Raw genomic sequence first — 16,758 nt, 5'->3', positions numbered from 1 at the left:
TGAAAGATTACATTGTGTGCTGCCCCCGCACCCTTATAGCCTTGAGGATTGCTGTGGGCAGATTGTCTATCACAGTTGGGGCGGCTGTGGCTCAGTGGTAGAGCGGTTGCCTGCCAATTGGAAGGTTGGTGGTTCAATCCCCGCCCCTGCAGTCATTGTCGAAGTGTCCTTGGGCAAGACACTGAACCCCGAGTTGCCCCCGGTGCTGCGCATCGGAGTGTGAATGTGTGTGAGTGTTTATCTGATGAGCAGGTGGCACCTTGTACGGCAGCCCCGGCCACAGTGTATGAATGTGTGTGAATGGTGAATGTTTCCTGTAGATGTAAAAGCGCTTTGAGCAGTCGTTAAGACTGGAAAAGCGCTATATAAATACAGCACATTTACATTTAGTTGTTATACAAAGTTTCCAAAAATATTTGCAGTACAATTAGTATTAGTATTCTGCACCTATTTCAGCATGTGGACCCCCCCACCCCCGGGTCAGCTACTACCGCAAATATAATCTAATTCAGTGATGCCATTCTGCCTCCCATATTATTATGGCTGTAAGATGAGAATCACAGCCAGAGGAGGTAAATAAAACAAGCCAGTTGTGAAATAATGTCGAGTAGATAATTGGATTATTACCGTCAATTTAAATGGTACATAAACAGCCCAAAGTGCTGTAAAGTGTTTGTGGAGGAATTTGATCCTATACAGTCTTGGCTGCTAAACTGAAACTACTGAGAAAGGGAATAAAAGCTGTCCTTCTAATCTTCTATACAAATACAATGTGTACTGAGCTGCCCTGGGTCTCCCTGTGAAAAAGGAAATTGTTTACTACTGTATTTTGCAGACAGGCATTGAAAGATAACAGTTTAGAAAAAAGACACAATGTCTATATTTTTCCTTCTATTCAGGTCTCTTGAGTTTCTTGGGGGCACATAGCACCGACTTAAACATTAAGTTGACTTCCTAACTTCCCTAGATGAAAGCAGCCAGTTTTGCACTCCACCAACATAATTATAATGCAGTGTATAAAGCCAGAGATTTACTGTGAATACAGAGTGTGTAGTAAGTACTCATTATTCTGTCACAACAGAATGGTTCCCGCCGGAGAGCAGCAGTAGTGGAAGATTGTGGGCTCAGGGGGACGACCAGTCAGAAGGTCTGTGGTTGGATTGTGTCTCTGGACTTGAACTGTAAACAGTAGGGTTGTCCTTTAGGGAGACCAGTGTCAGTTGTTTCCAGTTGCATTACATTTAAACATGGACACATGTACACATCAGGAAAATTATCAAAGGAAACACACTTGTATGCAATGTGTACATGTGTAAATGTAAATGTAAATGTGCTGTATTTATATAGCGCTTTTCTAGTCTTAACGTCTACTCAAAGTGCTTTTACATCATACAAGGACATTCACATCACTCCTGGCATCCGTGTCCTGGCAAATTCAAATTTGTTTTTACTAGCAGAATAATGAGAATCACAAAAATCAATTTTATCATCAATTATGATTTGCTAAATGGATGTAAATGCCACGTCACACATTCTCCTGTCTGCTCACATACTAACTTCTTCCTGCTCTGCAGTAACTTCATTATATGACCTCCTCTACATCCGTGCACACCTGTTCCCACTCAGGAGTGTCCAACAGGGCCAGTAGATCCGAGTATTACTGGCCCCTACTATCTACATGCATGAATAATCGTATAGGTAGTTATTTTAACCCTGGTTGCTAGAGTAGACTACTATGGCACTATGTCACTGTCCAACACAGAAACATGGCAGTGATCCAGGCAATCCTGCCAAAGCACAGTGGCCTGTCGCCAAGACCTGCACACCAGACTCCGCGGCGCGAACATATCGTGTGCAGCTCAAGCATTGGTTGCATCTGTGGCCAAAAAACATTTTGAAAAAAAGCAGAAAGCGCACCCCGCTAACTTTCATTTTATTCAGTAGCCCAGTGAACAAAAATAACATAGCATTTACTAACAATGTGTAAGTTACCTATTTATTAGTGGCAGTGCATTTCTACCTTATAGGATGATCCGATACGTATCTAAATACATGAGCTACGGTTCAGGGATGATACATTTTATTATTGAAGGATTTAGTTAAATTCAGTGTTAAAACAATTCCATGACATACGAATCAATCTGATAGATACAGTTAATGGGAATTTAATGTAAACACATTCATTTCCCATTATAAATTGAAATGGGCCAATTCTATAAAAGAAGCATTGTCTACCTTGAAATAAATCTATACATTATAGAAGGGACCACATCTGCTTTGCCTAAGTTGTTATATTTATTTATAAATCTTCCAATTATTTCACCACAACACGTTTTTTTTTAAAGGATACAAAGTCTCAGCTCTTCCTTTAATTGGAATAACAAATCCACATGTGTCCGGTTGCCAGGTTTTGTGGCCTGTAGCTTCCCAACTTTTATTCATATTGATAACTTGCATTTTTTGTCATCTCAGTTCACACAGATTAAATGATAGTTTTAAAATTTTTAATTTCTAAACCACAGCTCTTTGCAAGAAACTGCGCCATCAAAAATGGATGTAATGATTAACAATTGGGAGTCTAATCACATGTTTATGAACGCACACAAGGATGGATTATGCACAGACCGCAGCTAGTACAGATCTCAATATCCACAATGTATAGAGGAATACATTAGTTAACTCCTGACATTAAACCTAGTCAACAGCCCATTTGTTCTGCAAACCCAAACAATAACACTGATGGGCTGATCCCTGCCACCCAGAACATAAATGACCATGTCCTTAATCACGCAAATGCTGAGGCTTTTGTCTCCCGTGCGCACATACATAAACACACAACCTGTCTGTATCAATTGGATTGGATTGAAAACAAAGCTTCCGTTAACCGATTTAAAACGATAGAACATGGCAATCAGGCAATTCTTGGTCCATTTAGACTAATACAGGGGTCTGTGTATCGATGTAGTCGTGTCTGTAATAATACAATTGGAACATCTTTACACCCCTACTATTTATACTGTGTGTGTGTGTGTGTGTGTGTGTGTGTGTGTGTCTGTGTGTGTGTGTGTGTGTGTATGAAATAAAAGATATACCACAGTGTAGATATACTCCTTTACAAGTAAAGTCCTGCATTTAAAATCTTATTTAAAGGTATAATATGCAGTGTATCCTAAAAACAACATATTTACTAATCTAAAAGTAATCCCTCTTAATCATCACCTCTGACCCACTACAAGTGTTTGGTGGTGTCTGTATCTGCTGAGAACCTGCCCTCTCCCTGCATTTTCTCTTTTTTCTTATTTCTGAGTGCAGGACATTTATAGGTGTCAGCAAAGACCCTTTGGGCTACATGTGGCTACAGGGTGTGCAGCCCATTATCTTTACCAAGTTGTCAAATGCTGCCGCTTTTTCCCGCCAAGCATAGTCTCATTGTGAGGCACAAGGCGCCTTTTCACGTCTGTCTGGCACGGCACATAGGCCAAACTTGTGCTTTGGCTTTATTTATACAAAATCAGGCAATGCCGCATGGTTGTGCGGAGGTGTTTGTGTGTGTGTGTGTGTGTGTGTGTGAGTATATTTGTGCTTTAGAATGTAACCACCGTGAAACAATCACAAAATAAGGTTTTATTTATTTGATTCACTGCTTTCCTCTTGATAATGGTGCTATGTCTCTTCAGTCACTCTCTAGATTTGTAGAACACCAATGAATAACAAAATCTGTCTCTCTCTGTATCTCTCTCTCTCTCTCTTTTAGAGTGGATGCTGGATGTGTGTGTGTGTGTGTGTGTGTGTGTGTGTGTGTGTGTGTGTGTGTGTGTGTGTGTGTGTGTGTGTGTGTGTGTGTAAAAGAGATGCTGAGTGAGTGATCTTTCTTTTTTCCAGTGGTAATGTGTATTATTGGAAATCAGCAGCAACGTCACCCCCGGCCTGGGTGTGGCTTTGTTTAAATCATAGACCCTATGCCTGCAGCGGCTAGTCCTGAGCAATGCCCAGATCCTTGTCTCCTTACTTGGCCTCCACTCTGTTGGTGGCTGGGAGGCTCCTGGAGCTGTGGAACCAGAAGCTTTCTGGAAATGAGAGGAGCCTCTTTATGACTTACACCCGAGGAAGTATGAAACTATGAAAGTATGACACTTCAGACCCTTTTCCGGAGATTTATCTGAGTCAAAGACTTAGAGAGCCCCTGCTTGCCACAACACACCCTGACAAGACCTCTTTATACAAGGCTGACAAAAATACTTAAACTAACTAACTAAACATGACCTGTGTAAAGACATTACACAAAAAATGGTTGTGCAACAGGCTCCCCACTGTGAGGACCAAGAGACTGGGAGAAAATGGACCCGGCCCACAATGGAGGATTTTATTTAAACATCCCCTCAAAAAACAGACCATTGACCTCCAGTAGAGGATTTCACATGGTGCTGTCACCTCCAATGCTTTTATTTGTGTGATCAATCCAACTGTTCTTAGCAAGTGCCCATTTTGTTGCCTTCAAGAAATTGTTTACCAAGTTTTTAATGAATGAAGTATTAATAAAGAAAACTGAGATTTTAATGCATTAGCAATTTAGTTCATTGTTAAACTGTACAAATTATAAATAAGTAAGTAAAGTGCTCTCTCTGTCTTTGAATTTAATTTTTTTTTATCAATTTCTGTTTGCTTTTTTTGGCACAACAAAATCATTACAAATGAGCTAACATTTAGGTGTAACATTTAATATTTGGATTTAACTATTTAAAATATTTCCAAGTTGACAAATATTGTTGTAAATGTGCAAGAAAGTGACCCTCAAAATTTCGTACCAGTTTTTTAAACATTATTTAAAGCTAAATGTGACAAAATGTTGCTGACATTTTTAGCATGAGCCGCTTTACAAACCGCGCCCCATACATAAACAGGGAGACATTGATCACATTTAAATCAACCTACAGTAATACGTTGTTAAGTGAGATGTAGGGCTGTCCAAGACTAAAGTAGTAGTAGAGTTACAGGGTTACAGTATGGCTGAAACTAATTAGGAGTAATTCTGATGTCAGAGATGTACTCTTTATTTTTAAGTAATGATTGGTAATTAATTCATTCTGCACTGGAAGGAAAAAGTAAATAGAAATAAATTAGTTAAAATAAAATACAAAAAAAGAAAATCTGGTAATAATTGCCTTATAACTTAAATCTGAACTGGATAGTCGACCAACAACTTAAGAAAAAACAACCCTAATTAAAAGTGTCTGTCTCTTTGTGTGTGTATGTCTCTCTCTCTCTGTGTCTGTCTCTCTGTGTCTGTGTATGTTTCTCCGTGTCTGTATCTGTGTATGTCTCTCTCTCTCTCTCTCTCTCTCTCTCTCTCTCTCTCTCTCTCTCTCTCTCTCTTTCTCTCTCTCTCTATCTCTCTACCAAAAAGCAAAAATTATATGGAACAAGTCTGTCATACATAGACGAAAGACACCATAAAGGTATTATAAATGCACAATATCAAAATCCTATCAAATTTGTAAATTGTGTATTTCGGAAAAAGGCAAATGCAGATAGAACCTTTGCATCCAAAGAACTTGCTTTCCACTTATAAGTAATTATAAGACACTTTCTTTAAAATTTGAAAATAAGCAATTATTTTCAGTTTACTCAGTTTTAAAGAAAAAAATAGTGTTCACATGTATGATTAAGTCCAAATGACATTTTTATGACCTATTTCTTGTTTTAGGATGAATCATTTTTCCTTATTCAATAATGCATTGCAGGTTATGGTAAATAGTTTGTCCAGTGAAGAGGTGGAGAAGGAGCGCTTCTGGTATCCTTTTAACCACTGGTGCTAATGGAAGGGAATACAATTCACAAACAGGAAGAAGAATTAAGACCGAGAAAGTCATACAAAATCATATCCAGGCACTCAAGGTTGGTTACAAAAAGTGATAAAAAGGCCATTTGGGCAAGACATTAAAAATACACCAACGCTTGTAGTGACACAAGGGGAAAATCAAAGTGATTCCAGCTTGCAGTGGATTTCTTTCATCCGTGGTCCTGCATAACCTGTGCCGTAATTTCCCATTTTTTGGGATCAATAAATATCTATCTATCTATCTATCTATCTATCTATCTATCTATCTATCTATCTATCTATCTGTCTGTCTATCTGTCTGTCTGTCTGTCTGTCTGTCTGTCCCAACGCTGGTTATCAACTAGTTAAATCGACCCAGGGTTACCCATACCAGAGACGCCCGTGTTCACATAATAGAGACGGTTTTTACAAAGCATGACCAATCGCAAACATCTACCCAAGCCGCAAATTTTACATCAGAAGAGCAAACTATATAATTCTATATAAATATGAAGAACACAGACACGGTTTTACAGATGCTGTAAATGCATTCACAACGCTTGTCTTTATATCACTATCAATATCACTTCCCCAATCAGGTCTGTGACACCTGTGCTTTCCAACTGTTGTGGCTTTACCATATTATTTCATTCGCAACCCTGACAGTGGGACGATATCGTGACAGCAAATTAAAAATATAAAAACATAATTCAAACCGATGTACTCATTGGCAACACACACATCAAGAAGCCGACCTATTAAATCCTGTAGGCTTAATTCACTTAGCCAACATTTGAATATGTTTTTATGTTTATTAATTTAAGGGTGAAATCCCCATCACCACCAGACTCTGAGTGTGAACCTCAGTAACAAGTGATCCACCGCTGTGATACAGAAAGCCCTGGGTTGAACCTGAAGTTACCTCATTAACACCAAATCTTCATGATACAGGCCTCAGGTGTGTACAGGTGAGAGCATGATATGCTCACCCTGGCCTCCAGGGGCATAACACCACAGAACCAATTCACAACACAAGGTACAAAATGCAGCACTCTCTAGATTTGATCCTCTTAATAATTAAAGAAGCAAGAAAAGAGAAATTGACTTTACAAACACAGATTGAGGAATTAAAAAGCTTCCTGAGACAGAGTCAGAGGAACACACATCACCCTTTAAGAAGACATGTAAAAACCTTAAGTTAAATTAAGAAAAATGTTTAAGCTTGATCAGACTGATATATAACTCAGGCATCAATTAGAGGAAATCAAGTACTACTCTACGCCCTCATCTAATCCATTGGATATTAAGAAAAGAGAACTTGAGAAGCTACTCAATTCGGCACAAAGCCAGGCTGTAGTATGTAGGGTCTAAGTATGAAATTTCTACTATTAGAATCCGAATTAGAATACTTAATTGATCCCCTCAGACAAAGGATTCAGTTGCACTTTCACAGAGTCAAATTCAAGGTAAAATAAGAGTAAGAAAATACAATAAGAGTATAAAGTAAATAAAGTAACACAGCTTCAATAATGAATAAATAAAAACGTTAAGTAGAAGTAAGTGAGATTAGGTTAATGGCAACGGTTCAATAACAGAACCTTCCACTAAATGTATTGACTACTTCATTAAACCATTTCTTGCTACATTACCTTCCTACATTCAGGATAGTACTCAGGTCCTAAAGAAAGTAGCTGAAATACAGATTATTTGTTCTTGCATTATGGCCACTATGTGGAGCCACTTTACAGCAACATTGCACATGATGAGGGGTTTGATACCTATTTAGGGTCAAGAACTGATGACCTGAATGTAATAGATAAGTATCTCCTGGGGACTTTATTGTGCAACTGATTGAGTTGACTTTAAAAAGTAATGTTTTTCTACTCAAAGAAAAGCTTTATAGACAAGAGAAATGGACGGCTATGTTTGCACGTTTTGAACCTAATCATGCTAAGCTATTTGTAGGACTATGGGAGGAAAAAACAATTTTTTTAATTCAACCACCCATTCAAGGAAAACATTGAGTGGTGGGGTAGACACATTGATGATGTTATTTTGTTCTTTTTGGGATCAGAGAAAGAAGTTCCAGACTTCCATAGTTATATGAACAGTTTTAATGCAAATCTTATGTTGAGCCTGGAATACAACCGACAAGTTATTAACTTTCTGGATATAAAGCTTTCTAAAGATGATCAAGGCTTTTGTATACTTTCCCTTTTAGGAAAAACAACTGACCGAAATACCATAAATGTTGAATGAGAAAAATTTTCACCCACCATGGCTTGTTAATAATATCGCTTATGGTCAAATCTAGAGACTAAGGCATATGTGTGATTCTGAGTTCAATTTCCAGTCTATAGGCATGCAGTGGCGCTTTAGACAGAGAGGATATGAAGCTCAAGTCCTTACTCAGACCTAGCTTAGAGCTTTGTCACTTTATAGATCAAACACATCATTAAGAAAAATTGGGACATATTTCAGAGCGACATGTCTTTACAAGAGGTATTCACTGAGCCCCTCAGCTGATCAGCTTCAGAAGGGCCCCAACAAATCAAGTAGAAATCTGACGGAAATTACCATCCTGTTCTTGAACCTAAAACATCAGGCACGTATCTACGCTGCAAGACACTTGCGCGCCCGGTGTGTTCCAGAGACAGAGTCTCTAACCATAGGTCTGCTATTCGTACTGGGAATCTGAATAATCCTAAGGCCAAACACTACATTGAAGCTAAACATGGGAGATGCCTAACAACTTTTAAAGTCTCACGTATTGTGGACGTCAGTTTTGATGCAAGAGGTGGGGACTAAATCCTACGCCTAAAACAAAGAGAAGCATCCTGGTTCCATGCTCTCAAGGGTACCAGTTTCCCTGGCCTCAATCGCTTTTAAAGTCTGTGTCCTCTGGCACTTACTCCATTTACTTGTTCTGCCAGCCATGAAAGGAGTGCATGACACACAAAACACACACGCACACTCAAACGTGTTGAGAAAAGAAATATAAATGATTGGAACAGAATGCACCAGTAGCTTCACATAAACTTATTCAGCTTCTGTCCCATTCACTGGCCCTCCGATTTCTCTCAAATGCTTTTATCAAGTAGCAGTTCAAACCCCACCCGCTAGGAATACACATGCAGCTAATGGAATCAGCCCTTTTACAAACACTGTGAGTCTCAACCTGCTGTCTTGCTCTCCTTATATCTAACCATTACATGACATTACATGTCATTTAGCTGACGCTTTTATCCAAAGCAACTTTCAACTAAGAGCTTTCAACCCTAAAGGTGCAAACTCCAGACAACAAGTACTAAGTGCAACTAATTAGCTTCAAATAAGCAAAACTACAAAGAGCCATATAAAAGGGCAGCTTCAAGAAATATATGTATATATATATATATATATAAATTAGTGCTGGGCAAGTTAACGCGTTGTCGCGTTAACCAATTAATTAATTAACGCCAACAAAGTTTTTATCACGCGTTAACACAGTTGTTATTATTTCTTTATTATTGTAAAAGTTTGTTGCTCACAGGCTTTGTAAATACTGCAAAGTTGAATTTTCTTATCACCGGAGTACTTCCAGTCTGAAATATCATCTTGACAGTTGATACCAGCAAATCATTCAACAAAACACACGCCACTGTGTGTTTTGTTTTGCGAGGCTTTGACAGGCTACGTTAGATGCAGCGTGTGGGTAAGTTTAGATAAACAACGGCAAGAGAAATAAATTGCTAATAAATGACATAGCGACGTGAATAGCTACAGACTGCAGGCCCATCAGGGTTGTGGAGGACATTGGTCTGAGAATTGCAAAAAACAACGGCAGTTTTGAGATTCCCTCAACACGCACCATCAGACTCCCAGTTGTATGATAAGGAGAGGAATGCAAAAGCGACCACGTTACAACATGCACCCGCTGCTGCTCTTACTGGGGACTACTGGACTCACTGGGGACTACTGGACTCACTGGGGACTAATGGACTCACTGGGTAACCATAATTTTCTAGGAGTTACAGTGCATTATACTGATGAAAAGTGGGCGCTGCTTTCAAGTGCTCTGACTGTAATGAAAACAGAGGCGTGACATGGAATGTCAGTGGAATGTGTCAAATAAAGTCCCCGCAGTTTGCAAAGATAGTACAAATAGATACGAAATATGATCGCTGCAGCGAGCCTTCTGTCTTTTGATCATGTCCCCTGCTTTGTGCATGGTCTCCAGCGCTCTGTCACAGTGTCTCTGCTTAACAGTGCGTTTGACAATGTCCTTGCAAAATGCAGAAAGGTTGTGGAGCAAGTGCTGCAGAGTTAGAGCAACAACAGATGAACGTGGACATAAGAAGGAGTCACTTATGCAAGCCATTCCAACCAGATGGAATTCAACTCTGGACATGAGAAATACATTGTTTAAGTTGAGACGTACACTAAATATTTTTTTTTTTTAAACAAATATTTTTGCAGAACAAATGTTACGGCACTTTCATTCATATGAAAGGACATTTTAAAAAAGAAATTGCACTATATACACTACTTTTGAATTAATTATTTCATTTTGCGATTAATCGAGATTTATTAGGGAAATTCTGCAATTAATTGCGATTCAAAATTGTATTTGCTGCCCAGCTCTAATATACATATATGTGTGTTTATCAAAGGTGTAGTTGGAAGAGATGTGTTTTTAGCCTTTGGTGGAAGATGAGTAGGCTTTCGGCCATCTTGATGTCAGTAGGGAGCTCATTCCCCCATTTAGGAGCCAGGAGAGCAAACAGACAGGATTTTGTTAAGTGATTAGTTGTCCCTTGCTGTGAGGGGGCAGCAAGCCCATTTGCTAATGCAGAGCGGAGATAGTGGGTTGGGGAATAGGGTTTTTCCGTGTCCTGGATGTAAGCTGGAGCTGATCCGTTCATGGCCCTGTATTCAACTACTAGTGTGAAGCGGAACAGGTGAAGAGAGCGGAGGAGCAGTGTAGTGTGTGAGAACTTGGGGAGGTTGAAGACAAGTCCAGCTGCTGCGTTCTGAATCAGCTGCAGGGGCCGGATGGAACATGCAGAAAGGCCAATCAGGAGGAAGTTGCGGTAGTCTAGACGTGAGTTGACTTCTCTGTCTGGATGTTGAAGTCGCCCATAAGTAACAGCGGAGGGCCAGTTTCAGAGATCCCTCTGTATCTGCCATAACCAATCGGTAACGTTTGGCCATGATGCCGGCTTGGCATCGCTAGCGTTCGCCTTAGCCAACTCCTTCACTAACGGAGCGAACTGGAAAATCTAACTTTTCCAGAACCCCATGGGAAAGAGGGCCGGGGGAAAAAATAAAGAACATACCGCAAACCCAAAAATTCATATGGAACGGTAAGACTCCTAGGATAGGTAAAGACTTACTCCAGCGACCAAGAGCAGTAGGTGGGTTGGACCTTCCAAATGTTAGGAGCTATTACTGGGCAGTAAGCAATCACATAATAACATATTGGGTACAATCTCCAGATACAGACTGGTGTGACATGGAGTGGTCATGCATGTTGACCTCTCTAGATGCTCTAGTCTCATCTAGCCTCCCTGTCAAGATTTTGCAGTTCACATGTAACCCAGTGGTCATCTCAACTCTCTGAATATGGACTCAGTTTAGAGGGCAAACTAATACAAGGGGGAACACTTTTGATTCAGAAACTGCTGTGTAACAATCACGTTTTTATCAGCCAAATTAGGGACTGGACTCTGGACCTCATTTATAAAACTCCGTAGATTTTATTCTGAACGATTTTGTGCGCCAAAAAGTCCTAATTTTCCTACGCAAAAATAACATTCTAATATATAACACCATGCGGCCCACACCTGTGCAGACTGACAGGCAGACATGCGTTAATGCAGTCATGCACAAGTCTTACGCTCCTCCCAAGGCCGTCCCATATTTGTCCTAATAAAGTCCATATCAATCATTCAACGAATATTCCAGCCTTGTAAAGGAGCCATTGATGAACAATCATGAACTGGAAAAATGGGGGAAAAACATGACTCATTGATTGTGAGTATTGGAGTCATATTGGCTTCATCAGGGTAATTGTGGGGTGTTCGGGTGTGTGGGGCCTGTTCTTAATGTTTGCTAAAAGAATGGTATTTATAAGTCATTCTAACTCAAACTCATTGGCCTTGGCTTATTTTCTGTGAAGAATAAAAAATATATTTTTTTAATTTTCTTCATAATGAAATACAACATCATTGAAAATAAGTTTCAATGACCGCACACGGTAACCCCAACCAATTGAGCTGCTTTGTAGGGCGGGACTTGGCGCGGCCATTTTTAATTTGCCTCCCAGAAAAGTAACTAGTGGACTCACTTTTGGAAGTTCTTCTGGGTTGATAAGTTTCATAGCACATTCCTATTCAATAATTGTTACTTATGATGTTAAGATAGATAAGATTGAAACTCAATCTCAGAAGACGTATGGACATATGGACATATGGTCTAATTGTTTACCGTCTAAGATATCCTCATTCTATCCTAATGTGGATAGCAAATGTTTAAGATGTCATATTAATGTAGCTGACTTGACACATTTGTTTTGGTCAAAAACTAGCAGGATACTGGTCAACCAAATTTTATGTATTGTTTGAAGTGCTGGGGGCGGCTTTAGCCCCATGTACTATGATTGCCAAATATGGTGTACCAGATGAAGGAACAAATTTGACACAAAAACAACTCAACATCATAGCATTTGCCTCTTGACTGGCACGTAGGCACACTGTAAATAAAGAACCCCAAACACTGCAGCACAATGGCTTAAGGATGTAATGCTGTTTTTACATCTGGAAAAGATTAAATTCACAATAAGAGGTTCTAACAAATTCCTCTCAGTGCGGGAATCTCTACTGTCATACTTTAGTAACCTCCAAGCCCTACCAGGGTAGTAGGTGGCCATCCTAGCTGACTGCAGAGGAATGATTGCCCCCTCTATATCCAAGCTACACTATACTGTATATAAACACCTGGCTATAGTACACCACTATGGTGTGTCTTGATAGAGTTTCAAAGGCGTGCCATCCCCCACAGAAATCCTAGTTGTTTATTCATGTTTCAATTCTAAGTATTGTAACGCTCACCCCAGTGCCGCAGCATTGAATAAGGAGGCAATGACTGGCTTGCAACTTCTGTGCATTTATTTAGGGAACACAGCTTAACTCCGGTCACTGCTGGCCGTGACCACGCCATGCATTTAGACCACAACAAAGGAAGAGAATTCCCTGCTCTTCCTCAACATCCCGAACTTGGGTTGCCCCACCCCAATCCCTGAGTTCTGCCTGTCTCTCACTCACTCTCTCCCACATGCACCTCTTTATTTACTCGCCTCATGCTCATATTTCTCCTTTGCATTGAAACATTGAAACAGCCATGCTAGCTTGTGCATGGACATTTTCATATGAACACTTTTTTTGTGATGATATTATACAAAGATTAGGTTGTCAGATGCTGCTCTAAACCAGATGCATTTGTTTTTTTAACTGTAAAATAGCTTGTCATGTATCCTAACTATTTTGTAAGAAAGCATCCTACCTGGGCATAGAAAGAGGCCAGGCTAAACTCATTCCACAGAACCTCACAGCAGCTCCCCTTATTTTTATAGACAGTGGAAGAAGATTGTGGCAGTATGAAAGTTTGAACAGACCCAGACACTTTGTACAACCAAAAAAATGCTTGCAGCCTGATTCTCTGATATGAAGACCTTATTGCATTGTGCGATATGGGCTTTGAATGTGTTCCTGTTGTTCCGTAGTGTTCTGTTTGACAGCATACTGCAGTCTTTCACCGGTAATAAGTTTAATGTAGCGGTTGAAGGCCTTAAAATACCAATAGTACCAAAATGATTCTTCTCAGCTGCAGTCCCGACTGACAGAAAAAATAGTGGTATGGACGCTTCCATTAAAAATACCTTCTGTCAAATATAGTAATGAACTAAACTTTAGCTGCCACATAGATTGATAGCATTGGGATACAGTTTCCCTCAAATTGTCCTGCGAAGCTGAACAATATTCTTCTGCTGAGAGGCAAGATGCAACCCCCCCCCCAACATCTTCTGAGCATTCATTGCTTCCATGAGTCACAGGTGCATGAGGCAAGCAAAGAAATCAGGTACATTTGAGCCCTCAGCTGATGTGTTGGAAATCACAGAGACACATTATGAATCACATCTAGGCATACTTTAGGGTGAGGCCTCTGCACAATTGGTGTGACTGCATTATTTCTGCCTGCCAGAGAGCCTCACTGCCTCACTGCTCAGGGGCCTTTCATTCTTAAATCTTTCTACACACAAACACACACACACTGTGTGTGTGTGTGTGTGTGTGAAATTCCATTTTTCAGTACTAGAAAGTAGTGCAGTAGTGACAGGCTGCTCATCTGCACGGCTCTGCTGCATGGCTAATGGAGTTAATCTTTGTTGGAAAGGTCAAGTCAGGAAGACTATGGCCTACTCTACTGTTGAATGGCTGACCTTATCAGCACTAATGTACCACTGCAATCTGAGTTGTCACCTCCACATCGAGGTAGTAGGAAGTGGACAGGTTCAGAGGAAGGTGTGAAACAAAGCAGGTCACCACTCCGGATGAATAATAACATGACCTGCTGATCAATGTAGGCAGGGCTTGCTATAGGTGACAAAGGTGATCACTCAAGGCGCTACCATGTAGAAGGGCGGTGTTAGCCGGCATGAAAAGAAAGAAATCCAGTTATAGACTTCAAACAACTTATCTGCGTCACATGTTAACAATCTTGGTTGGGCCCCCTTGCCTTCATTTTACAACATTACAGTATTGCTGTTGAGCTGCTGCTCTGCCCGCTGAGTTCCATATAGACGCTAAAAGATGTTTTGTGGGTCAGTATCCGACGGGTTGGGAGGGAAAACTGGTTCATATGGGGGGGATAAGGACACTTTATTATGTCAGGGACTGAACTGCCAAACCAACAATTAATTGGACAACCTGCTTTACCTCCTGAGCAACAGCCACCCCAAGCGTTAGACAAACTGAAAAGGAAAAGCCAGGGGACCACCTAATGTTCATCATTCTATCCAGTGGTGGACTGACAAATCAAGTGCCGCTGTTTTCAGAGAATTAGGAATCAATGATCATCAACACTTAGATCTTTCTTATTACCCTTATAAGACCTCATCTCTGTTTACAAAATTAAATTATAATAGTTTTTTCTGATGCTCTCTGGCTTGCAATTTCTTAAAGTCTAAAAATATGGGTCATTAAATCATCTATTAGATCATCCAGAAAAATAATTTAAAATATGTTCTAAACCTTTTTGTCACGGACTACCAATGAAAAGGTCAGTGTTGAGTGCTACGGTAACATAGAACTGGAAACCGTTTCACTTTAGTTCCATGATAAACAGGCCCAAGTATTTACAAACCACTTCAAATGGGATGTTGAAGTCTTTGGCTGAATATGTAAGACGAAATGACAAAAATTAGGACAAGGTTTGCGCTGTGGCCTTTTGCCGCGAGCTGCTTCAGTGTCAGCAGGGTTGATTAGTAGGCAGGTTAAGTAACATGTCCTCCTAAGACAAGGGCCCAGCATCCCAGGCACCATTCAGCCTGACACACCTGACCAGTTATGACCAGGCTTTTGGGGATAGAAATGTCAAGACTTGTAAGCACCACTTCCTTTTCCACAAATTTCACAAATAGAGAAGCATGCATGCTTGTATACACACACAAAACACACACACACACACACACACACACACACAGCAGGTAAGACAAGGCATGTCATAACCACACTTGTCAGTGTCTCACTAATGATGCTTGTCAGAGAGCCTGTCCTTGCTTCATTAAACAATCCTCAGCTGTGTAGGAGGCCGTACAGCAACAACCAGCATGGAGCTCGCATGCTGTCTGGGTGGAGGGAGTTAAGGTGGAGCGCGACTGCTTGTTTTTCCCAAGGCTTTCCTCATCAAGCTCACAGCTTTTATTAAAGCTCTCTTTGTGTTGGACTACTTCTGACCTGGAGGGATTTGCAAACCTGCTGGTATAATCACTGATCTGAATTCCGTTCTCTTGTCTGTCATTGGTAAAGTGAAACTTCCAGACCTGCATACCTATTGTATTAACATGACCAAGAAGGTCACTTGATAACACAAACCTAAGAGTTTGTAAACTCTTTCTGAAAGCATGCAAATGGCAAACATTTAGCAAAAACTTGGGCAAAGTTGAGGGGCGACTGAATAGGCAGAGACCCGACTTGCCAAAGCAGAAGACAAAGACATGCCTTTGATACATTTGGCACGAATAAAACTCAAACAGAATTGGATAAGAAATGTACGGAGCCCCGGAGGTGACATGGAGGACATTTTATTTTACAAAAGTCATGTATTGGAACAATCACTTTTGTGAGATCTTGACTTTGTTTTACGAGATCTTTACTTCTTTTTGCGAGAGATTGAGTTTTATTTGCTAGATCTCGCAAATCCAACAAACAATAAGGCTAACCTAGCTCGCTAGCTAGCTAGGTTAGCTTTATTGAATAGTTATTAGTTGAATAGTTGTATTCCGCGGTGAGTGTTAGCTCAGCGAAGTAGCAATCAGCTGATGATTGTCTGCCAGTAATGTTAACAGTAACGTAATGGCTGCCTGGATTTAGTTCAGAGGCTTCCCTTTTTTATGGAATGAAACGCTACATTTAGGTAGCACGATAAAGCTCGTCAGGGTGGATGGCAGGCAGGACGGTGATATCTAGACTTCTGTCTGTGCTTAACAATAATATAACAAAATCACTTTGGTTAAACATTAATAAAATGAATATGTTCCTTATCCGTATGGTAATAAGTAGCAGTATTAACTATTGGCTTTGTAGTATGATGTGATTGGATGTAATTCAATTCAATTCAATTCAATTCAATTTTTATTTATAGTATCAATTCATAACAAGAGTTATCTCAAGACACTATAC

At 40.1% G+C, this 16,758-nt stretch overlaps 1 protein-coding gene and 1 long non-coding RNA gene across 2 annotated transcripts in view; one reads left to right on the top strand and one right to left on the bottom strand.

Moving 5' to 3' along the window:
• The window catches only part of LOC117955456 (kin of IRRE-like protein 3), a 198,763-nt gene that overhangs the window by 102,149 nt on the left and 79,856 nt on the right, over positions 1 to 16,758 (bottom strand). The window lies entirely within an intron of this gene.
• Positions 113 to 10,900, top strand: LOC117955470. Its single transcript, XR_004659052.1, has 3 exons — positions 113 to 124; positions 587 to 589; positions 10,759 to 10,900. It is a non-coding gene; the product is annotated as an uncharacterized LOC117955470 (long non-coding RNA).

This window comes from Etheostoma cragini, chromosome 13 (genome assembly GCF_013103735.1).
Source record: "Etheostoma cragini isolate CJK2018 chromosome 13, CSU_Ecrag_1.0, whole genome shotgun sequence".
Lineage (NCBI taxonomy): Eukaryota > Metazoa > Chordata > Actinopteri > Perciformes > Percidae > Etheostoma > Etheostoma cragini.
This window is presented reverse-complemented; position numbering and strand designations above follow the sequence as displayed.